The 26,227-nt window shown below is 34.2% G+C and overlaps 1 protein-coding gene across 4 annotated transcripts in view; it reads right to left on the reverse strand.

The window, feature by feature from the left end:
* Nucleotides 1-26,227, reverse strand: part of LOC148948281 (uncharacterized) — an 84,282-nt gene that overhangs the window by 26,343 nt on the left and 31,712 nt on the right. The window contains exon 1 of one of the 4 annotated variants that reach the window (XM_089093865.1): nucleotides 4,475-4,492. The exons of 2 other annotated variants lie outside the window; for them this stretch is intronic. The gene's annotated coding sequence lies outside the window, so the exon portion shown is untranslated. Of the gene's footprint in view, nucleotides 1-4,289; nucleotides 4,432-4,474; nucleotides 4,493-26,227 lie in introns of those variants that run through there. One more of the 4 variants, XM_089093864.1, reaches the window with a different exon arrangement.

The raw sequence follows: 26,227 nt of genomic DNA on the forward strand, positions 1-26,227 counted from the left end.
TTTTAAAACCCTCATTAGCTGTTGAGTTCTTGTGGAGATGCGTGTGTTTAGTACCGTAGACGTTTTTGTGTTGAGTACACCAGCAACACAAGCCACGAGTGAAGATTTTAACACATGTAAGTTCCGTACCATATTTTCCAATGTGTTTATTTTAAAAACCTCATTAGCTGTTGAGTTCTTGTGGAGATGCGTGTGTTGAGTACCGTAGACGTTTTTGTGTTGAGTACACCAGCAACACAAGCCACGAGTGAAGATTTTAACACATGTAAGTTCCGTACCATATTTTCCAATGTGTTTATTTTAAAACCCTCATTAGCTGTTGAGTTCTTGTGGAGATGTGTGTGTTGAGTACCGTAGACGTTTTTGTGTTGAGTACACCAGCAACACAAGCCACGAGTGAAGATTTTAACACATGTAAGTACCGTACAATATTTTGCTTCTTTTTTTGCAATATACATCTCTACGAACATACAGGGTGGATATGAGTGAGTGCAGAAAAAAAGACTTTATAGAAAACATGTTATACATGTAATCAAACGCTAGAAGAGAAAACTGTTTGTAGATTTTTGTAGATGGATTTGTAGATTTTTCTTCCCTAAAAGTGGTTTCTGATAGTTTAATTACAATTTCTCTACTTTGCATTCACCAATTTATATTTATGATACCATTTTCAGAAACAGCAATACATTTCCTGTAAGAAATTTTCAATTTCCTTGAACAGTTTGCTTAGAACATTTATAAATGCACAATCTTAAAGTTTGAGATTTATGATGCATTTCTGATATTTTTATTGATCTTTTGACTGAATTTATAAACTACTCTCACTAAATGTTCGTCACACTCGTTGGCACTCATAAGGTATACCAAATGTGTTGAATATAATTTCCACTTAGGGCCGGTCCTATAATACCAGTTTAAATCCTGAGCAAAGCTTTAACACCAAAATAATAACCTCCAAAAACACTAGATGGAGTCTAGACTTCCCACAGGGTTTTAACAAGTATGATAGAACTGGCCCTTACATGCTTAGATGTTTTATTATAGTTTGAATATTGTCCATGTACACCTCAGATGACATCCTATTGCTTAACATAAAAATATTAAGTTGACGGAGTTCAAGTACTTATTCAGAAATAGTATTCCAAAGCCGTGTATGTGCATTGCAATTGGCATTACTGACATCTTTGCATTTCCCAAGGATGCTCAGTTCAGAGAGTGCGAAATTGTATAGGCAGAATTGAAAGGGTTGAAATTTTTTTTAACAGTCCAAAAAGATGAGCAGCTCTTACTGCACACACTGAAAGAAGATGAAATGACAATAGAAGGAAAGAAAAGGTAGACAGAATTCACCCCGCTCGTTCGATCGAGCGCCACGACTTTGTCCAACCATTTGTAGAGTCGCTTCGCCCAATACAGTCGGATTTAAACGAAATTAAATAAAAAAAACCAGTTTTTTTTTTAACTGAAAGTAAGGAGTGACATTAAAACTTAAAACGAACAAAAATTATTCCATATATGAAAGGGGCTATCCCCTCCTCAACGCCTCGCGCTTTACGCTAAAGTTAGACTCTTTCTCGCAACTCTATTTTTTAAAACAAAAAAAAAAACTTTAGCTTAAAGAGCGAGGCATTGAGGAGGGGACAGCCCCTTTCATATACGGAATAATTTCTGTTCGTTTTAGGTTTTCATGTCACTCCTTACTTTCAGTTAAAAAAAACTTATTTTTTTTATTTAATTTCTGAGCGTTTTGAAATTAACGCAGGTTTTGATTTTGGCTCACCGTACATGAATAATTAAAACAAAATTTGAATATTAATTTTACTTTTTTTTGGGTTAAATTTGCTTTAACGAAAGTTGTTTAATTTTCTTTATGAACGTTTTTATTAGTAATAAATATACGTAACTAACGAATTAACTTGCGTAACGAATTTCTATATTTTTATATTTTTATTACACATATTAGGTGGTTCGCCCCCTAGTCAATAACTCACTCTTTACGCTAAAGTTCAAATTTTGTTCCAATTATTTAGGAATGATCCCTTAATCACAAAGGCTGTTAATTAGAATAAATAGCTCTTATGAAAGTACTAAAAAAACTTTAGCGTAAAGAGCGAGGTATTGAATAGGGGGCGGAACGAATCATATACCTAGTAATTTCTGTTCGTTTTAAGTTTTGGTGTTGCTCCTTACTTTCAGTTAAAGAACTTGTTTTGTTTTTTTATTTAATTTTTGGTCGTTTTTTTTAAATAATGCTGGGAAATCTGGCGCCCTCTTAATAGCAATATCCCTTCTCCCATGAAAACTTCCTCCATGGAAGATCCTCCCACGTAACCCCCAACCACCCCTCCCCCACTACCAGAAAAAATCCCCAGTGAAAACGTCTGTATACTTCCAAATAACCAATACTATATGCAAACATTGGGCAAAGTTCATAACTTGCAGCCCTTATCCCCGGGAAATGTGGGGGATTAATCATCTTCAAAGACATAGTTATTATATTTTTTTTACCATGCTGAACAAAATGGCTATCTCAAAGTTTTGATCAGGCGACTCTGGAGAAAAAATAAGCGTGGGAAGGGGCCTAGTTGCCCTCCATTTTTTCGGTCACTTAAAAAGGGCACTAGAATTTTTTATTTCCATTCGAATGAGCCCTACCGCGATATTGTAGGACCTCTGGGTGGATACGATCACCCCTGGAATAAAAAAAGAAAACAAAAAAAAAATAAATAAACTCGCATCCGTGATTTGTCTTCTGGCAAAAAATAAAAAAAAACACATTTTTGCAAATAGGAGCTTGAAACCTCTACAGTACGGTTCTCTGATACGCTGAATCTGATGCTGTGATTTTTATTAAGGTTCTATGACTTTTCTGTGGTGTTTCCACCTTCTTTCGAAAATAAGGCAAATTCTCTCAGGTGCGTTACTTTTAATGGGTAAGCTCAATGACACTTATATATTTAAGATCAGCATAAAAATCTGATTCTATTGCTGTATCTATTGGTATCAAAATTCCGTTTCTTAGAGTTTCTGTTACTATTGAGCCGGGTTGTTCCTTACTTACAGTTACCACGAACTGTTTGATCAAATCCTGGATTGGCAAGATTGACTTGCTACTCGATTGACATGCTATTAAGGCTCAGCTTCTTCAAAGTGCTATTTAAAAATGTGACTTTCTAATGAGCCTCTTTGTAATCGACTATGTGTTTCCCTGAATTTGTCATTTTCGTTTGCACCACAGTATATAAATTACACACAGTATATAAATTACACCACAGTATATAAATTGGTGTGATTTTCATTAAGGTTCTATGACTTTTCGGTGGTGTTTCCACCTTTTTTCGAAAATAAGGCAAATTTTCTCAGGCGCGTAACTTTTGATGGGTAAGCTCAATGACACTTATATATTTAAGATCAGCATAAAAATCTGATTCTATTGCTGTATCTATTGGTATCAAAATTCCGTTTTTTAGAGTTTCTGTTACTATTGAGCCGGGTTGTTCCTTACTTACAGTTACCACGAACTGTTTGATCAAATCCTGGATTGGCAAGATTGACTTGCTACTCGATTGACATGCTATTAAGGCTCAGCTTCTTCAAAGTGCTATTTAAAAATGTGACTTTCTAATGAGCCTCTTTGTAATCGACTATATGTTTCCCTGAATTTGTCATTTTCGTTTGCACCACAGTATATAAATTATAGGCAGTATGAGCTTTCCCAATTTCACCCATTATAAAAGCCCGGACAGAGGTGCGAGTGTCCAGTGAACGTAGAAACATAAGCGACATTAGATCTTTTCACGGGTTGACAAGTCAAGATTTCTCTTGAACGCGAAACTTGGCTACAATGTTGGAACACTAAATTTTGAAGAAACTAATTTTAAATTAATTTATTCCAATACATATATGAAAATCGGTAATTAGTAGTGCAATGTTATTATTAGATGTATTTAGGAATTACAAATAGGTTTCGAAGTCTCAAGTTGGTTTCAAGGGCATTTTGAGAAAGTTTCTGCCAAAATACGTGTTCCAGGGTAATTGGACCGCTGATGGCAGATCAAATGAGAGGAGCTGTTTGTACGCGCTAGTGAAAGAATAAGTGGGAGGAGCTCTTTGTTCGCACCGAGAATGAAGAGCCAGAACTTATCTGCGGTAAACTTACTGCTATATCTTTATACTGTGGTTTGCACTTACAGAGAGAGAATCTTGACCTTTCCGACGCCAAAAAGTCTGCAATAGCTGTCAAAAGAAGTTAGGAGAGGCCCGAAATGAGACAAGTGTAATATTTTCACCTATTTGAAGATTTTGGAAATCCCTATTTTAAGACAAAGAACAATAGGGCGGCAAACAATGAGACACAACGTTCCGGCCGTCTTAGTTGAGGCGCACTTCCGGAGGTTACAATTTGTTCTTGTCCTCGAAAAGAATATCCAAGCTTTTGCCCAAAAGTTTAAATCGCATCAGAATATTTGATCACCTTTCTAGTGTCTGTTACGAATCAGCCTAGAAGAAAGTAAGAATCAGAATACTTCTAGATTCGCCAAGATAGTGGAATTTTTTTGCCTTGAAACTTCTGTATTCATGGTAAAATCAATCTGCGGTAACAAACTTTGAATAAAAAAAAACGTAATTAAAAATGCCATTGAGGTTTTGTAGTACGGTATTTAATGCTGGACTCTTGCCCGTGGTAAGTGCGTTACTCTGTTTCTTAGAAACAATTCCAGTCACTATTTGTACACCTGAAAGGTCATTTTGAAGTTGCTAAAGACCTATTTAAGCAACAGAGCTACCAAATAATGGCCTAGAAATGGGATAAATACACGAACGAGTTGGAGTCAACGAGGACCGAGTAATCAATAGATTTTCTAAAAAGTCTCAAAAACACTCAACATTTCTTTGTAAAAAAAATTTAAAAAAATGAAAAACACTTTTGGAAAAACTTTGGATGTACTGTCCACATAATAAATCAGTTGAGCATAAGACAAAGGTACACCTGCATTAGTCCCAAGTAGGAGGTATCTTCCCACCCTAAAAATAGTCACCCCCCTGATCTGGTGGTACTGATTATGCTCAATTGGAATCTCAAGTCAAAGTTTCCCTTGGATCTTTACTTCACACTGTTCGTGTATAAATTCATTAATTGAAAATGGAAACTCGCACTTACTTAGATGACTACTTCTCATCTAATCCCTCTTTCTCTCTTAGGTGTAATGTATTGGATAAATTTTTAAATTTTATTGATGTCTCATTAATGTTCAACGTCTACTACCACCGTACTTTACGCTTGGGAATAATCAAATTATTCATTATTTCCTATCAGCTTTATTTTGTAGATTAAAGTGCTCAAACATTACTCACGAAACTCTCTAACTAATGTCAATTTTTCTAAGATCTCAGGTGTTGTGAAAAAGGAAAGTGGTAGACAATTAAAATCTATGGTCCAAGATATGATTACTGGAGAATATTTGAATGGATCGAGCTTTCCAACTGGAAAGTGCAATCAATATTTTCCCACTTTTGCTTCGTGGTTAGCCCATTGATTTTTTAAGGCGACAGTATATACGCATAACACATTGACATTCTTTATCGATAGAGCTTTTTTCAGAATTTCCAAAGAAAGGGGAATAAAAGCACTTGAGTGAATCTGTGGGATTTGTAATTGTTTCTGTCACTTTAATATCAATTAAAGACCTGCAGGTGAACAAGGAAACATTTTAAAATAAATTTATTAGTATTAAAATAATTTAAATAAAAAGAAAATAATTTTCTTATTCTTGCTACCAGGAAAAATAAAAATTTCTTAAGGTTAGAAATGAAAACGTTAGGTTGTTCTAACTCTGACGTAAAAGCTGTCTTAGAATAGTGATTAAATACCATGGCTGCCAAATGGTTCATTTCTAGTCTTTACGGGATTCCATTTTTCCTGGCTGGACCAAAAAATCGAATTTTTAGCGTATTTGATATAAAAGTGTTTTTTTTAATGTTCTTATTTTGATCTATTTAAACTTTGGTGATTCTAGTAATCAGATTCTAGTGATTCTAGTAAGTCTAAATAGTATATACGTGTTTTTTATATCTTTTTTAAAATATGTCTAACTTACATGTCTTTTTAGTCTCGGGCAATTTTTGAAATCCGTATATACACATATAAAGTATATAAGTAATATATAAATGAATTGTTTGTGAACGAACAAGAGAAAATATTAAACATTTAGTGATGCCGAACTGTAGGTAAGGTGTGACTCGGCTGAATAGTAACAAAACTCTAAAAGACAGAATTTCGACAACAATATATACATCAAAGGAATTGATCTTTTATGCTAATTTCAAATATATAAGATTCAATAAGTTTAGTTTTACCAACCAAAAGTGACGAAACCGAGAAAATTTGCTTTATTCTGGAAAAAAGGGGAACATACCCACAAAAAGATCAGTGTATTACATTCAGAGTATCAGAGAATTCTACTTTATAGGTTTCAAGGTCTTATCTGCAAAAATGCGGAATTGTATATATTTTTGTTCTACATAGTTGAAAGGTCCAATAGCTATACTTTTGAGGATAACATGATCCCCCTCCCCATTCCTCAGGGAAGGTGCTGTAAGTTATGAAATTTGCCCATTGTTTACGTATAGTATTTGCTACTGGAAAGTATGCATATATTTTTTGGGAGGAAGGGAATTCTGCTGGGGGGCGGGGAATTTCCGAGGGGAGGGAAGTTTCGGGCATTAACTTTCCGTGGACAATTTTAAACTGAGGGAATTTGACAGAATTCCTATGCGAAAATCTTTTTATTAGTCTTACTTTCTCTTTGTCGTCTCAATTTTACGTGTCGATATTTTCCGGAGGTATTGTCTGGGGAATTCTTAGCGGGTTAGAAATTGCCTTGAGGATAAGCAGAATTTGTCTGGAGGAATCGTCCGCAAGAAATTTTCTGGGGTATTTTTAAGATATAATTGGTTGAGGAAATTTTAAGGGGGGGGGGGTGTTTTACGTGGGAGGAAATTTCTATGGAAGAATTTTCGTGGGAGAGGGATTTTCCCATGGAGGGGGATCCTAATTTTCCAGCTCTAGCTGTTGAGTTCTGGTGGATATGTGTGTGTTGAGTACCGTAGACGTTTTTATGTTGAGTACACCAACAACACAAGCCACGAGAAGAGCACAGGGTCTTCTCAACACAGAGGTTGAGAAGAGCAGCTCCCCTCATACACGGAATAATTTTGGTTTATTCTAAGTTTTAATTTTGCTCGTTTGAAAAATGCCCAGGCCTAGGACAAATGAAAATGAATGAGAAAATCAATTAATTCTTACTATCCCCTCTTTCCACATCCGCACATGCATGCGCAACCGTTTCCATATTAATCTGAGGGCAGATGGAGAATTACACAATTCAGGCATTGAAAAGTGCTCTTTTGGGCATATAGCCCAACCACCACAACCAACAAAATGACCTGCCACCCCTCCTCTATAATAGGTGATTACAATATTAAACATAATTTTAGGAAAAATCAAGTGAATCAACTTAGCTAAATCAAACATTAAGATACACTACAAAACTTTACAAAACTGTATGGAAACTGCGTTACAAAACTGTAGAAAACGCCACTTTCCTGTGGTACAATAATTTTGGTCATAGAAAAAGTACACTAGAATCCTTATTATCCGTTTTAATGAGCCCTCTTTTGATCTTCTTGGACCAATGGTTTGACACGATTACACTTGGAAGGAAACCTACACAGCCGTACAAAATCGTAGTTTGGTGTCGCAAAATTACAGGAAATACCAGTTTCCTGCAGCACAATCTTTTTGGTCGTTGCAAAAACACACTAGAACTTTTAATTTATGCGCGAATGAGCCCTCTCTAGATCTTCTAGGACCAACGGTTTGACACTATCCCACTAGGAAGAAAACTACACAAAAAAATAACAACAAATAAACACGCATCCATGCTCTTTCTCCTAAAAAAAAACCGGAAAATTCCACATTTTTGTAGAAATGAACTTGAAACCTCTACAACAGGGTTCTCTATTATAGTGAATTTAATAATGCGATTTTTATTAAAATCACTTGCCTTTTGGGGGGTGTTGCCTTTCTTTTTGTAAAATCAGGCAAATTTTCTTAGGTTCATAGCTTTTGGTGGGTATCTCCGGATTTTCTAGGACCAATGGTTTGACACGATCACACTTGGAAAAAAAACCCTACACAAATGTACAAAATCGTAGTTTGGTGTCGCAAAATTACAGAAAATACCAGTTTCCTGTAGCACAATCTTTTTGGTCGTCACGATAACGCACTAGAACTTTTAATTTATGCTTGAATGAACCTTCTTTGGATCCTCTAGGCCCAATGGTTCGACACATTCCCACTAGGAAGAAAACTGCACAAAAAAAGTAACAACAAATAAACACACATCCATGCTCTTTCTCCTAGAGAAAAATGCAAAATTCCACATTTTCTAGTAAAAATGTAAGGTCGCTCCTTACATTTTGTAAGGAGCGACCCGGCTCAATGGTAACCGAAACTCTAAAAAACGGAATTTTGATACCAATAGATACATCAAAAGAATCAAATTTTAATGCTGATTTCAAATATATACGTTTCATCAAGTTTAGTCCTACCCATTAAAAGTTACGCGCCTGAGAAAATTTACCTAATTTTAGAAAAAAGGGGAAAAGACCCCCTAAAAATTATAGAATCTTAATGAAAATCACACCATCATATTCAGCGTATAAGAGAACCCTACTGTAGAGGTTTCAAGCACCTATCTACAAAAATGTGGAATTTTGCATTTTTTGCCAGAAGAAAGATCACGGATGCATGTTTATTTGGTTTTTTGTTTGTTTTTTTTCCCAGGGGTTATCGTTTCGACCCAGTGGTGCTAGAATATTGTGGGAGGGCTCATTCGAACGGAAATTAAAAGTTCTAGTGCCCTTTTTAAGTAAACAAAAAAATGGAGGGCAACTAGGCCCCCTCCCACGTTCGTTTTTTTCCCAAAGTCACCCGATCAAAATTTTAAGATAGCCATTTTGTTCAGCATGATCGAAAATATGATAACTATGTCTTTTAGGATGACTTAATCTCCCGAAGACCCCGGGGGGAGGGCTGAAAGATATGAACTTTACCCAATGTTAACATATAGCATTGGTTATTAGGAAGTATACAGACATTTTCAGGAAGATTTTTTCTGGTAGGGGGGGGGGGAGGGTCGGGGGTTTTATGGGAGGATCTTTCCATGAAGGAAGTTTTCATGGGGGAAGGGACATTGCTATGAAGGGAGCGCCGGATTTCCCATCATTATTAAAGAAAAAGATCAAAAGTTTTTCAACTGAAAGTAAGGAGCAACATCAAAACTTAAAACGAACAGAAAATACGTATATGATTGGGTTCACCCCCTAGTCAATACCTCGCTCTTTAAGCCAAAGATTTTTTAGTACTTTCATAAGAGCTATTTATTCTATTAACGGCCTTTGTGATTAAGAAGTCATTTTTAAAGAATTGGAACAAAATTCGAACTTTAGCTTAAAGAGCAAGATATTGACTAGGGAGCGAACCCCCTAATATACGTATTAAAAATCTATGAATAAAGAAGTTCGTTACGTAAGCTAATTCGTAAGTTACGTATATTTATTACTAATAAAAACGTTCGTAGATAAAATTTAAAAAGTTTTGAGAAAGCCATTTAACCAAATAAAAGTAAAATTAATATGCAAATTGTGTTTTAATTAATCATGTACGGCGAGCCAAAATCAAAACCTGCACCAATTCAAAAACGTTCAAAAATTAAATAAAAAACAAGTTCTTTTAACTGAAAGTAAGGAACGACATTAAAACTTAAAACGAACGGAAATTGTTCCGTATATGAAAGGGGCTGTCCCTTTCTCAACGCCTCGCTATTTACGCTAAAGTTTGACTTTCTCACAACTCTATTTTTTTCAAACAATGAAAAACTTTAGCGTAAATAGCAAGCGTTGAGGAGGGGACAGCCCCTTTCATATACGGAATAATTTATGTTCGTTTTAAGTTTTAACGTCGTTCCTTATTTTGAGTTAAAGAAAACTTTTTTTTTTTTATTTATCAGCATAGAAAGCCAATTGTTTTGATGTATTAATTGTAATCATTTTTTTAGAGTTTCGGTTAGTATTGGCCTGAGTCACTCCTTGCTTATAGTTCTTTACCAGGAACTGTTTGACAATGCCAGAAAACAGACTCTAAACGGTTCGGAAGAGCCTGTTTTCTAGGTTATTGGTCATTGGTTCGGAAGAAGAGGAAGGTGTGATATTTTTTAGTCCTCGGCTAGTAAATAATAAGACTTAAAAGGGAGAGGGGGTCTCTTCCATTCGTCCTATACATGACGATCTTATAGATGGTACAGCTTAAGGCAACGCTCAGGTAAAGGCCCAAAGTAAATATAAACTGTCATTGTGGCTGAAATCGAGGGGATACTTACTTCCCACCACCAGGTGTACATGGTGAACACCTTCGCGCTACATATTCTACCACGCTCGGCACAGTCCCAAAATGCTTGGTAGACTCCCCAAAATCATTTAGCACAGCTCTACAATGCCTGACACGCACCATCTGGTGAACAGGATTTCTAAGAGAGAACGACCCCTCGGCTGACGTAGCGTAATAGAAATTTTTCACAAAGATAACCAATACTTAGACAGCAGAAAATAATTGAAAAAAAGAAGAAAAACAATGGGGGTAAAAGAAAAAGTAGTAAATAGAGATTCAAATGAAGATATGACCCAAAAAGGATACTCATCGAGAAAAGATAAAAAAGCAAAAAGGATGACACGTATAACAAACCGATTCAGTAAACTCCATATACAAATTACTGTACATATTAAAAAATAAATAAAGAATAGTCAAGAAACTTAAATTGAAAACTAGATTTAAACAAATACATTAATGCGTTTTCAATGCAATTTCGAAATGAAATTGCTTGGTTTATTCAGTCTGGGGGTTAGAAAGGATCTTTATGCTCATTTAGAAGTTATTTCTGGGAGAACGATTAGTATTCTAGGAGGGAGTTTCAAAATAATATTAGAAGTAAAACGTAGTTACGAGAGATGAAGCGACAATTGTTAACAAAGAAGTGATTTGAGCCTACTCAGAATATAAATTGAACTAGATTGGCCTCCGAAGCTTGAGGCTGTTGTCCTTGAGGCTCATAAATGACCGAACCTCTAGAATATTTTCAATGAAGAGTCCATAACGGGATAAATAAAATGATACGGCTCAAAAATTGGATTCTATAAATGAAACCTGACAAGGTTATGGTAAGACCTAATCTGATAAGGCCTGGTTTTTTGTTATTCATTCAGAATCCTTTTGATATAAGACAAATCGGATGACAATTGTTCAGCAGTTGATTGACGTCAGGTGGCCCAACCCAGTGGCAAGTTTGCGACAGTATATAAATTTCAAATAAAAAAATATGTATGTGCTTGTGGTACCAATTAAAGGGAAGTTCAACGCCTTGAGTTCGGGTCTTCTTAAACATTTTAGCTCAGCCTTGCTTGTACATTTTGCATTTACCAGGACGCTCATAGGGAGCAATGTTTTTTAAAAACTCTCTACATAGATCATTCTCTATATAAAATTAGTTCTCTAAAGAGGTTGTCTTCACAGTCGCTGTATAACTCTTTCAAGAGCAATTTAAACTCACTACACCTCCATTTGCAATAGTGTCCCAAGGGATCTAATTCCTGAAAATCTCTCTGTTGCTTCCTTTAAAAAGAAATTGGAAAGACACAACTCTCTGAAGAGAACTCAGAGACCTAAGTTGTTTTTAGCAGCCTCGGCCACGTGTTTTTTTCGTAAAACAGACAAATTTAGTCCATTTAATTGGAACATGATTAATAACTGGTTGAACTAGTGACATCTCATTAAGTATTTGATGATACCATCCCCATCCGAGGGGAGTAGCTTGGATTCCTTGCCATCAGGTATGTCGAGTGAAATACGCCCTTTTTATTACGTAATTGATCAAAACATTTTGGATTTGAATAGTTCATAGTTGGGCAATGGATGAACATCATGAACCAGACAATTATATTTTCCTTTTTAGTTCACTGTGAAGAGATGTTGTATGGAAGAAAAGAAATTGTTTATGATTTTGACAAAGAAAGGGAACTTTAGTCATCCTTGCTTCCAATACACTTCTCTTTCCCTATTTCCTGTTCAAAGGTCTCCTCGAATAATACATCGAGCGTCCTCGGGAAAACAGTCAGCAAGAGGGATGTTAAAACTGCTGACTTCTTTTTTCCTCAATAGTCGGTTTTATTGAGTGCTGATGTCGCTGGAGTATCAGAAGTTGACAAGGGCTTTCCTTATCTTTTAATAAGGCAATTGATTATTGAATAGTTTTTTGTGCTGAAGGAGAAAAAGGATTTTATGCTAATCATAGCTTTTAATGTCTTTTTTTGTTCTGCTGTAAAATAGTCGATAGATAGTCACTTAGCTATACTCCACTACTTAGCACAACAGAAATATCTCAATAAACTTGAATTTTGGGTAATCAGCATTTTATTAAGGCCGTCTATCTTATGTAACTGATATGTTTTATTTTGTTTAAATTAAGTGGTTCTCAACATAGAATGAGTTTTCAATTAAGAAATAAAGTTAATTGATCCTCTGTCACACTTCTAACATATAACATTTTATCTCTAACCAAGAAATTTTATATCATTCAAATGAAAATTTAAATGAAACCAGCAACAACACAACTATAAGAACTACTACTGACAATAGGCAGCATCAGGCTGTTTTAGGCCGAATGAAGCTGCGTGTGCTAATTCCTCCACCCTAGTCTGCTCTTAGCTTCACTATTTACTCCTTCTCATGACGCGTTTACTTTATTAAATCTCTCATATGCTCTAGTACCAACGCTTTTACTTTATTAAAATCTCTCATATGCTCTAGTACCCCCCCCCCCCCACCGCTAACATTTTATGACCTCAGACTTGTCGTCTGGCCCCAACTAGATAGCGATTTTTAGCAATCGGATGGTCTTTGTCAGCGAACATGACCTAATCATTTTCACCTTTTTTTAAACCTTAGACAGTGGGATCTATTAAAATTTTTCATAGAGCTTAATGTTTGACATATGGTCACTAAACGACTACATAAATTATATTTAGATAATTGTTCTGGAGAACTTTGTGCGAATATTCGTCGGTTTTTCGAAAAACCCAGCGTTTCAAAGCCGAATTTGACCACTATCATCATTGTGGCTTTTAGTTATTATTTTAAACGAACGAATTCTGAACCAGTTCGTGGTAACGAACTGTAAGTAAGGAGCGAACCGTCTCAATAGTAACAGAAACTCTAAAAAATGGAATTTTTATACCAGTAGATAGATCAAAATAATTGAATTTTATGCTTATTTCAAATATATAAGTTTCATCAAGTTTAGTCTTACACATCAAAAGTTATGAGCCTGAAAAAATGCCTTATTTTCGAAAAAGGGTGAAACACCCCCTAAAAGTGACAGAATCTTAATGAAAATCAAACTGTCAGATTCAGCGTAACAGAAAAACATGTTTTAGATGTTTCAAGCTCCTACCTGTAAAAATGTGGAATTTTTTATTTTTTGCCAGAAGAAAGAGAGGCATAAATTTGTTTGTTTGTTTTTTTTTCCAAAGGGGTGATCGTATCGATCCAGTAGTCCTAGAATATCGTGTGAGGACTCATTCAAACGGAAATTAAAAGTTTTAGTGCCCTTTTTAAGTGACCGAAAAAATTGGAGGGCAACTTGGTCCCCTCCCACGCTCTTTTTCTCCCAAAGTCATCCAATCAAAATTTTGAGATAGCTATTTTGTTCAGCATAGTCGAAAATTTAATAAATATGTCTTCGAGGATGACTTAATCGCCCACAGTTCCCGGGGGTAGGGCTGCAAGTTATGAAATTTGCCCGTTGTTTACATATAATATTGGTTATTGGGAAGTATACAGACGTTTTCAGGAGGGATTTTTTTCTGGTGGGGGGGAGGTCGAAGGAGTGGGAAGATATTTCCACAGAGGATGTTTTCTTGGGGGAAGGGACGTTTCTATGAAAGGGGCGCCGGATTTCCCAGTATTATTTAAAAAACGATGAGAAATTAAATATAAAAAAACAAGTTTTTTCAACTGAAAGCAAGGAGCAACATTAAAACTTAAAACGACAGAGAATGTTACGTATATGAGGGGTTCTCCTCCTAGTCAATATCTCGCTCTTTAAGCCTAAGTTTTCTTAGTACTTTCAAAAGAGCTATTTATTCTAATTAAACAGCCTTTCTAACTCAGGGGTTTGTGATTCGAACAAGATTCGAACTTTAGCGCAAAGAGCTAGGTATTGACTAGGGGGCGAACCCCCTCATATACGTAATAAAAACAAACAAAAACAAGCGATGCGGCTCAATAGTAATCGAAACTTTAGAGAACGGAATTTTGATTTCAATAAGCATATCAAAAGAATGGGCCTATAATGCTGATTAAGCATTATAATGAAAAAAAAAACTCCTCATTCTTCCAATTAAACGAAGATAGTGCTTAAGAAGTCGTGCTTAAAGAATATGGAGAAAATTCATATGTTACGTATATCTATTACTAATAAAAACGTTCGTAAATAAACTTAAAAGTTCCAATCCCCTTTTTAAGGAACCCAAAAAATTGGAGGGCAGGTAAGCACCTTCCCCCGCCCTTTTTTCTCAAATTCGTTCGATCAAAATTTTGAGAAAGCCATTTAGCCAAAAAAGTTGAAATTAATTTGCAAATTTTGTTTTAATTATTCATATACGGTTAGCTAATTTCAAAACCTGCATTAATCCAAAAACGTTCAGAAATTAAATAAAAAAAAACAAGTTTTTTTTTTAAAAGTAAGGAGCGACACTAAAACTTAAAACGAACAGAAATTATTGCGTATATGAAGGGATTGCCTCCTCCTCAATACCTCGCTCTTTACGCTGAAGTTTGAATTTTCCTCCAATTCTATAAGAACGACTTCTGAAACATTATGTTCGTTTAATTGGAACAATGAGAAGCTTTATTCAAAAGTACTAAAAAACTTTACTGTAAAGAGTGAGGTGCTGAGGAGGAGGCAACCCCAGTCATATGCGGAAAAACTTCTGTTCGTTTCAAGTTTTAATGTCGCTCCTTATTTTCTTTTGAAAATACGTGTTTTTTTATTCGATTTCGTAATATGCAGGTACCTAAATATACTTTAAACACAATTAAATCCAATCGAATTTAGAAGTTAAGTTTTCATTGAATGTAAGCTTAAGATGTGTTTTTTTCAGTTTTAGCTAATTTCTAGTCTGAGCTTCTTTTTTATTGTTTGATAAGGTTTAATTTGTTAACTCTTAACTAGTGAATTAGTTAAATAACAACTAATTAACGATATTCTTCTAATTGATGGTAATTGGTAATATTAGAATCTCTTCTGACCTTAGCGTAAAAAGTGGATCAGTAACATCAATCCTTAAGGAAACAAGACGTTCGCACCTTTTTTCTGTTCGAGTACTTGAATGTTTGCCTGGACTCTAGGCATATTCCCCAGAAAATTCCCGAAACCGTGGAAAATTCCCCCTAGACCCCCCCCTCTGTAGAAATCTCTCTCATTCCTTCCACAAACAAAATTGATCGGCCAAAGAGAAAGTATTATAAATAAAAAAATGAACAAAAAGGAATTTTGGAATGTTCTACCTCTATTCCAAAATACAGGCATAATCTATAACGTAGGATGTCCAATGGTATTTATTTTTATATTTTTATTTATTTTAATTCTTTTTTTTTAGGGGGACTGAGTTATTTTAGTAAGGTAAGATAAAGGTTAAATAAAATAATTTGAAAATGTAAAAATAGTGGTAATTGTAAAAGAGCTGCGTTATGTTAGAAAAACACAGAGGTAACAGGCTGGGGCTAAGAAGCATTAAGAATTATTTCCCATGGAGTTCGTACTGATCAGAGGCCCACTAGCTAAAATATTTGGAGGGGGGAAATGGATTTTACCGGCTAACTCGTCATTTTTACCGACTGAATTGGGCAATATTGCTATTAAATTACTTCATTTTTACGTCTGATTTTTACATTGCCCTAATAATAAAAAGAAATTGTCACAATAAAATAGTGGTATTTCACTGTCACTACTTTATCTTTAAAGAAAACTGTCTACTGAACACACTAGCAGTTAAATACAAACAATACTATTGTTATTACGCTGATGGCTAAAAAATAAGCCAAAACTTGGTTTTGGTTCAAGATTCAGGAGAAGTTATACAAGAAAGGCTTGAGGATTCAGGAACAAAACATGATGCAGAAGTTACTGCTATAGAAAGAGCGCAAAAACTAGTGCTGACTAAACCGTCGAGGACAGGGTTACCACCGTCAGTAGTCAGTAAAAAAAAATCTAGTCAGTAAAAATCACCGTCAGTAAAAAAGTCAGTAAAAAATCACCGATACATTTATTGACATCAAAATTTCGTTTTTAAATGTTTCGATTACTATTGAGCCGTATCGCTTGTTTTTTATTGTTTTTTTTATTACGTATATGTTATTACTTATATGAAGGGGTTCTCCCCTTAGTCAATACCACGCTCTTTACGTTAAAATTTAAAAAAAAATTTGATTCACAAACCCCTGAATCACAAAGGCCGTTTAATTAGAATAGAGAGCTCTTTTGAAAGCACTAAAAAAAAACTGTAGCGTAAAGAGCGAGGTATTGACTTGGGGGAGAACCCCCTCACATACGTTATAATTTCTGTTCGTTTTAAGTTCTAATATTCCTTCTTACATTTCAGTTGAAAAAACTTGCTTTTTTTTTATTTAATTTCTGATCGTTTTTTAAATAATGCTTGGAAATCCGGCGCCCCCTTCATAGAAATGTCCCTTACCCCAAAGAAACATCCTCCACGGAAATATTCTCCAGAGTAACCCCTCCTCTAGCCCCCCCCTCTCCAGAAAAAATCCTTCCTGAAAATGGTTGTATACTTCCCAATAACTAATAAATAATGCTGGCAAGTCCGGCGCCCCCTTCATGGCAATTTCCCTTCCCCCATGAAAACTTCCTTCACGAACAGATCCTCCAACATAACCACCGACCCACCCTTCCCTCCCACTACCAGAAAAAAACCTCCTGAAACTTCTGTATACTTCCCAATAACCAATACTATATGTTAACATTGGGTAAAGTTCATAACTTTTAGCCCTCCCTCTGGGAACTTCGACGGATTAAGTCATCCTAAAAGACATATTCATCATATTTTTGACCATGCTGAAGAAAATGGCTATCTCAAAATTTTGATCGGCTGATTGTGGGAAAAAAATAAGCGTGGGAGGGGGCCTAGTTGCCCTCCATTTTTTTCGGTCACTTAAAAAGGGAACTAGAACTTTTAATTTCCGTTCCAATGAGTCCTCCCACGATATTCTAGGACCACTGGGTCGATACGATCACCCCTGGGGAAAAAAAAAACAAAAAAAAAAAAAACAAACAAATAAATAAACACGCATCCGTGATCTTTCTTCTGGCAAAAAATGTAAAATTCCACATTTTTGTAGATAGGAGCTTTAAACCTCTACAGTAGAGTTCTCTGATACGCTGAATATGATGGTGTGATTTTCATTAAGGTTCCATATCTTTTAGAGGGTATTTCCATCTTTTATTGAAAATCAGTCATATTTTCTCAGGCCCTTCACTTTTGACAGATAGCACTAAACTTGATAAATGTTACATATTTGTAATAACCATTGAAATCTGATTTTTTTTCTGTATCTATTGGTATCAAAAACCCGTTTTCTAGAGTTTCGGTTACCATTGAGCCGGGTCGCTCCTTACTTACAGTTCGTTACCACGAACTGTTTGATACATGCCACCCGGAAAATTCCCTCTCAGGCTCGTAACTTTCGATGGGTAGGACTAAACTTGATGAAACTTATATATTTGAAATCAACATAAAAATCTGATTATTTTTATGAATCTATTGGTATGAAAATTTCCTTTTTTAGAGTTCCAATCACTATTGAGCCGGGTCGCTCTTTACTTACAATTCATTACCATGAACTATTCGATCATAAAATAAAGAAGAAAAGTACGTCTGAAGTTGACAAGATTTCCAATAATTATTGGAATCTCTGAATCTCTTGCAGATTTCTAAGAAATTAATATGGGAAGGTTAATTTGAATATCAGCTCCTTTAAAAAAATAAGATCTTTGATTGGTTTGTTATTAAAAATCAAAGTTACTGTAGATAGAATGTCGAATACATGTGCACGGTGTTTCGGAATACTTTAGTTGATAATGTAATCAATAAAACTTTCCAAGCTTTAGATGATAAATTTTAATGACGTTCTGAATTTGTTTATCCCTAAGGTTGACAAAAAAAGTTCTTTGACTTGTCAGGTGAGGGTTATTTTCCCTTATCCCAGTGGTTGCTTTTTTCTTGTGTGCCTGTGAAAAGTGTGGCGTTTTCAACGATTCCTCCTTTGAATTCACCAGAGAAATATTGGAAAATCATTTTAAATCTACAATTAAAATATATATATATATATATATATATATATATATATATATATATATATATATATATATATATATATATATATATATATATATATATATATATATATATATATATATATATATATATATATATATATATATATATATATTTTTTTTTTTTTATATATATATATATATATATATATATATATATATATAGATATATATATATATATATATATATATATATATATATATATATATATATATATATATATATATATATATATATATATATATATATATATATATATATATATATATATATATATATATATATATATATATATATATATATATATATATATATATATATATATATATATATATATATATATATATATATATATATATATATATATATATATATATATATATATATATATATATATATATATATATATATATATATATATATATATATTTATATCCAAAAAAAGGATTTTTGAACTTGTAGGTTTCCGGAAAAAAAAAGAAAAAAGGAAAAAAGATTGTGAAAATTGTATTGATTATCCTCCTATAGTAAAAATAGATGCTTGATGGTGCGCGTGCAGCGTAGCTGCATGCGCAAACATTTTTTTTGAGCATTTAGTAAAAACAGATGCGATCTGGTAAATTTTTCCTCTCCGATTTAGTAAATTCTTCCAGGTCAGGGTTTTAACCCTGGTCGAGGACAGAGAGCAGTTATTTTAGCATTAAGTAAAGCCGTTGTTGCTTTTATTAGAATCGAAATGTAAGATCAATAGATGTTTATGAAATGATCAGTGAAGGACGAAAGAAAGGAACAATTATTGCAATACAGTGGTGTCCTGGCCACAGAAGAATTGTTGGAAATGAAGAAGTGGATAGATTAGCTAAAGATAAATTATTTTTATGCCCCTTAGCGGACAAGAGTAGAAGGTTCCGATCAAAAATGAAAAAATAGAGCAATTATATAAAAAGACAGAGGAAAACATAAATATAAGAAATTCAAATAACAGATGTGTGCAATATTTCCTTCGCAAACAGCCAGGGAAAGTATTTATTTCTATAAGAAGAGATGGAATCAATATAATCTTCCTTGTAAGAACAGGATATGCAAAGATTATTTACCATTTGCTACGGATAAAACAAATAGGAACAGCTTTATGTGTGTGTAGAAAGGGCCCTGTAACTATAAAACATGTTCCAGGAAACTGCAAACTATTTAGTGATATGAGGCAAAGAACATAGAAGCTTCGTTCACGAAATAGCTATTCACTTGGTGATATGAATTTACTCTTCCTGACTGAGGACACCGAGAAATATATAGACATCAGTGAACAGATAACCAATTGGTTTGTGGACTGGATGAGAGTCGACTCTGAACTGGAGTCTGAACTGGATGTGAGTCGAGTGAACGATGTTTCTCATATTATCATGTGAAAAGAAATGAAAAGAGAGATAAAAGAATTTGCCTGGAGGTTATACAAACAATCACCAGCAAACCTCAAATAAGAAAAAAAGAAGATAGGAGCTTGAAATCCTCCACGGAGGGTTCTCTGAATAAATGAGGTTATACTCATTGGGTTATACTCATTGAGGTTATACTACTGAGGGTTATACTGAATAAAATGGTGTGATTGTCATTACGTTATCATGAACTGTCCTATTGTACACTATATATTATACATATACTTTGGAATATAGTTAGGATATTCCAGAATTCCTTCTTTTCTTCCTTTTGTTTAATTCCATCTTTTTGTTTGTCTTAATTTCCCTTTGGCTGCTCAATTTTGCATGTGCGGAATTATTCTAGGGAGGAATTATTGGGTGGGTGGGGAGAATTTTCTGGGGGATTTTTACGCGGGGGGGGGGGGAGGAATTTTTTGTGGGTGAATTGTTCACAGGGGTAATTTTCTGAGGGAGATTTTCCGGGCTGTAAGTTTTTTGTAGGGTTGGGGGATTTTCAGTTGGGGGAAGTGACGGGAGATTTCTAGGTTAGGGGAATGCCCATGAAATTTGTCTAAGTAATTGTTTGACTTAGTGACTGGGGTTTAGTCCCTATGAGCTGAGCACAAGACCAAAGTAAATGACATTACCCCCCTCCCCTAATCGGTATCACTGTTTCTGGTGTTAGAATTGGTTGGTGTTTATTCATGTGCTTTAGTATAGATAACATTTTTATTTGCGCTTTTGGATGAGTTTGGTCAAATAAGACTAACATTATTAGTGGCTTCATACCATAGGCATAGCTAACGTTTTCAGAGCCCGGGGGAAATTTCAGTTTTGCCCCCCCCCCCTGCCTCAATCAATACCACAATGTAGTTAAGTCAAAGTATTAACGAAGAAAAACAGCAGAACCTCAGTGTGGCACCCCCCCCCCCTCTGAGACTGCGCGCGCCCAAGAAAAACCGTTCTCCTTCCCTCCTCTAGCTACGCCCCTGCTTCATATGTAATTAACTTAAAAAATAAAAGCGTATTTTAACTGAAAGTAAAGAGCGACATTAAAACTTAAAACAAACAGAAATTATTCCGTATATGAAAGGGGCTGTCCCCTCCTCAACGCCTCGCTCTCTACGCTAAAGTCTTTTATTGCTTTAAAAAATAGAGTTATGAGAAAGAGTCAAACTTTAGCGTAAAGAGTGAGGCGTTGAGGAGGGGACAGCCCCTATAATTTATGGAATAATTTCTGTTTGTTTTGGGTTTTAATTTTGCCCCTTACTTTCAGTTTAAAAAAACTTGTTTTTTTATTAAGTTTCTGAACGTTTTTGAATTGATGCAGATTTTGATTTGGGCTCACTGTACATGAATAATTAAAACGAAATTTGTATATTAATTTTCCTTGTTTTTTGGCTAAATGGCTTTCTCGAGAGTTGTTCAATTTTATTTACGAACGTTTTTGTTAGTAATAAATATACGTAACTTACGAATTAACTTATGTAACGAACTTCTATTTTCATATATTTTTATTACGTATATCAGGGGATTCACCCCCTAGTCAATACCTCACACATTACACTAAAATTCGAATTTTTTTTTCCAATTCTTTAATAATGACCCCTTAATCACAAATGCCATTAATTAGAATAAATAGCTCTTATGAAAGTACTGAAACAAATGTTAGCGTAAAGAGCGAAGTATTGACTAAGGGGTGAACCCAATCTTATACGTAATAGTTTCTGTTCGTTTTAAGTTTTGGTGTTGAAAATTTTTCAGTTGAAAAGTTTTTCAGTTGAAAACTTGTTTTTTTTTATTTAATTTCTGATTGTCTTTTTAAGTAATGCTGAGAAATTCGGCGTCCCCTTCATAAGAATTTCCCTTCCCCCATGAAAACTTCCTCAATGGAAAGATCCTTCCACGTACCCTCCCCCCTGAAAACATCTGTATACTTCCCAATAACCAATATATGGGCAAAATTCATAACTTGCCGCCCTTCCCCCGGGGACTCTGGGGATTAAGTCATCCTCAAAGACATAGCTATTATATTTCTCAACCATGCTGAACAAAATGGCTATCTCAAAATTTTTATTGGATGACTTTGAGAATAAAAATTAGCGTGGGAGGGAGCCTAGTTGCCCTCTATTTTTTGTCACTTAAAAAGGGCACTAGAACTTTTAATTTCCGTTCACATGAGCCCTCCCGCGATATTCTAGGACCATTGGGTCGATACGATCACCCATGGGGAAAAAAAACAACAAAAAACAAATAAACATGCGTCCGTGATCTTTCTTCTTGCAAAAAATACAAAATTCCACATTTTTGAAGATAGGAGCTTGAAACCTCTACAGTAGGGTCCTCTGATACGCTGAATCTGATGGTGTGGTTATCATTAAGTTCTTAAGGAACGTTTCCCCCTTTTTCATAAATAAGGTGAAATATCTTAGGCGCGCAACTTTTGATGGGTAAGACTAAACTTGATGTGACTTATAGATTTGATAAAAATCAGCATAAAAATCTGATTCTTTTGATGTATCTATTGGTATCAAACTTTCGTTTTTAAGAGTTTCGGTTACTATTGAGCCGGGTCGCTCCTTACTTACAGTTCGATACCACGAACCGTTTGACAAATAAAGAATGCAAGAAACTGAAAGAATACAATTTAATTTCCCTTTTCCTCATTTTATTCTACACTGGCGACAGCAGTTGGTCAAACTTTATAGAATATCAACCCTATCAACGTGTCAAAAGATACCGCCTTGACTTTTTGCTTAACGACCTATCAGAGGACTTTCCTTATAATAGTTAAGACCATTTCATAAGGTTTATATATGTGTGAAATTCCTTATTTATAATAATGAGCAAATATCCTTAAGATTATAAAAATACGAGACTTTATCCTTTTATGAGTTGCAGTATTTATTATTTTCAAAGGTAATATTGTTGATATTTTCGTATGTTACCGTGCCAACTATGCTGTAAAAGTTTATGTTTTATGTTTTGTATATGTTTTTGTATTATTTTGTTTTGTTTCCGTATAATGATACGCCTTCATTATATTTTATGTTTATGTTTTAGCGATCTTTGTCAAGGACCACGAGGATTGTCTATTAGCTCGGAGTCAAAATCACTTCTGTATTACTAACAGACACATTGTTTTATTTACCAGGCATAATTTTCCAAACATTTTGAGGTTTACCAGTCTTCAGAGCCCCTCTGCGATTACAATGGAATACTAATTTACAATCGGGATACAAAAGCCGATATAGAACAAAAGATACCTCTCAGAAGAGACTTGAATATTTAGTTAGGACCATAAAGTATTCTGTACATGCCTGTACATTATTAATTAAAAACAAGTTTTTCCGATAAATGTAAAGATGGAAGTTGAAAATTAAAACGCACAAACATTATTGCTTCTCAGTTTATGCCAGATACATAAGAAAAACTATTTAAAAAAGATGGCTCGTGACATTTCCCTATATTTTTACAATTTTGAATAACTAGCGCTTCACTGAAAACTGGGCCTGCTTGATTTTTTTTATTAGATAATTAAGATTTTATAAATGAAAGCTATTGATTTCATGACCAGTAAAAGACTACTGAGAACCTTATTAAATAGATGTTTGTTATATGCAGGCTACATTAGGATTTTTTTGCTGCTAATCTTTTTTTGTTGCATCGATCTTGTTGTTTCAGTAAAGCGCTACCGCAGTTTTATCCGTAAAAACTGACCAAGAGAGATTCTTTAAGCCCTTTTAAGAGTGCAACAAGAGCTACGCAAGATATATACACACACAAACAAATGGGCATACATATACACATCCAAATTTACATAAACACACACAGATGGGTATGAACATACAAGTTCTACAAGAAGATTTCAGTAATGTTACCTAGGAAGTTATCTTTCACCCCTTTTCATTTGAATATCCCTTTTCTTGTTCATTAGTTTCTGCTCTTTTCCCATCAAATGGATCCCCTCATCCTTCTTTCTTCCCTCCATACTGTCGGGAAGAGTGACCCCAAAAGGCAAGAGGTTATATTCTCCATCTTTTAGATTACTGCAGGGAGAAGCAAAATACTGTGTTCTGAAGAAATTTTTCATTCGTGCATTCAGGGATTGAAAAGACTGAACGAAGGAAATGAATGTTAGCCTGAGGCAAGTGGCTCCTTTCAAATTATTGTGAATAAGAAATATTGAGCGGGGAGAAAAAAAGAAACTGGTCTAGAGGAATTATTCCCTTAGAGCGAGTTGTGTTATTCAATTCAAAAGTATAAGTTATATTTCAGATAATCAAACCATATTGATTTACTTGAACTTTCTAAGTTTAATTTATATCAAACATATTTTCCGAAACTGGTATAAGTTAAAAGTATATACTAGAGTCACACAACCACAGACTAGGCCAGAAGACACACCCACAGGACCCGTTTTGTTTTTGCTAGTTATTATGACTGACTGCTGATTCCGAAGTTTATATTTTCTTGTAATATTAGCTTCTGCGATTCTTTTAAGAATTTCCTAACAGTTACGGGATCTTTTTTCAACATCTTTGCAGTTTGGACTCTTGCCAAAAAAAATCTAGAAAGGTGTAAGTTTTACAATTCTTCCGTGTCAGTCTTTTCCCCTCTTCTTCTCTTATAATTTATTATTAATATTATTATTATTTTTGTAAACGACAACAATAAAACATAATTTTTTGGTTATTGGATTGGATGTACTGTTTCGTCCTAGATGATTGGATGGACGAGTAAGGTTCAATCTTGTTCAAGCGCTCATTTATCTCAGTTACCAAATTAGGAAGACAGTTTTTTTTTCTTTTTTTTTTACCAAATAATTACCTGTAACCCACTATAGAACGTACATCATAAATTCATTACTTAAATAAATGTGGTACCTGAAACTCTAACCACAAGAAATTAAAAAATTAAAAAATAAATTAAATAAGTTAAAAAATAAATAAATAACGCCGCGAGTGTAACTAGGGCTAGAAATGGTATAGAAACACAATGTAAAACAAAAAAAAAACTTTACAGATCGCTTTACCAAATAAAAAAAAAATTGCTGGTGGTGTGAAAAAAATAAATTCATGGAGCTTGCAAAAACTCATGCTGTCTTCAGTCTAGTAAAATTAATGGAATTCGATGGTGTAAACACACTACAAGTACGCATTTCTATGTCAGAGGCTATTAACAATATGTAGCTAAAGGACTTACAGGACCACTTACAGGACTGACTTACAGGACCTGTAAGTAACGGGCTCCCTACCGGGGATCCATGCGTCCCAGGGAGTAGGAAAAGGATGTAGTAAAACCACCTTTGTTGTTGGCATTGAAAAAATTTCATAAAGCTCATAAAAGCTCATGCTGTCTATAGTCTAGTAAAATTAATGTAAGTCCAGTGGCTTCAATGAGGGGGGGGCAGTTACCCCCAAATAATTTGGAAAAAATTCAATTTATTAAGTAGCTTTAAAGCTGTTGGTAGTTTTAAGTGTCAAATTTGCTCTTTAGTATGAGCAGATAATTTTTTTTTTACTAATCCATGCTCATTTTTAACATGAGGAAAACAAGAAAAATAGGGGTCCATTACACTTCATAACATGTTCCACATTAATATTTTTTCCAAAAGTACTGCCTTTGAAGCCTTATCATCACGTAAAAACGTAACCTAGTTAATGGCAAAATTGCAAAAATGTACTATGCTTCCTGTTTCACCCCATTTGCTCAGGTCATTTTTCCTCCTGATATTTAAGGTGCTTTTACTTCCTAAAATCTATCAGTTCAAGACTAGATTCTCTCGTTTTAAAACTTTCAAAAGTGGAAATGAATACGCCCCTCTACATCTGGAAATAGGAAAGAAATGGAATCATTGAAGAATAACAAGGTAGATATACAGTGAATATATTTTCCTGAATGAAAAAGAAATCATTGAAACAGAAAATAAGACTTAGTACTTTTTATATATTCGTACTTTTATATAGTACTTTTTATATATTTTTATATATATTATTTATATATATATATATATATATATATATATATATATATATATATATATATATATATATATATATATATATATATATATATATATATATATATATATATATATATATATATATATATATATATATATATATATATATATATATATATATATATATATATATATATATATATATATATATATATATATATATATATATATATATATATATATATATATATATATATATATATATATTCGTGCTATAACTAGATAGGTGAAATCGGTAGTAGTCTGTTCATGGAAT

This window comes from Artemia sp. Qi Xiang Cuo, chromosome 9 (genome assembly GCF_049724085.1).
Source record: "Artemia sp. Qi Xiang Cuo chromosome 9, ASM4972408v1, whole genome shotgun sequence".
Taxonomy (NCBI): domain Eukaryota; kingdom Metazoa; phylum Arthropoda; class Branchiopoda; order Anostraca; family Artemiidae; genus Artemia; species Artemia sp. Qi Xiang Cuo.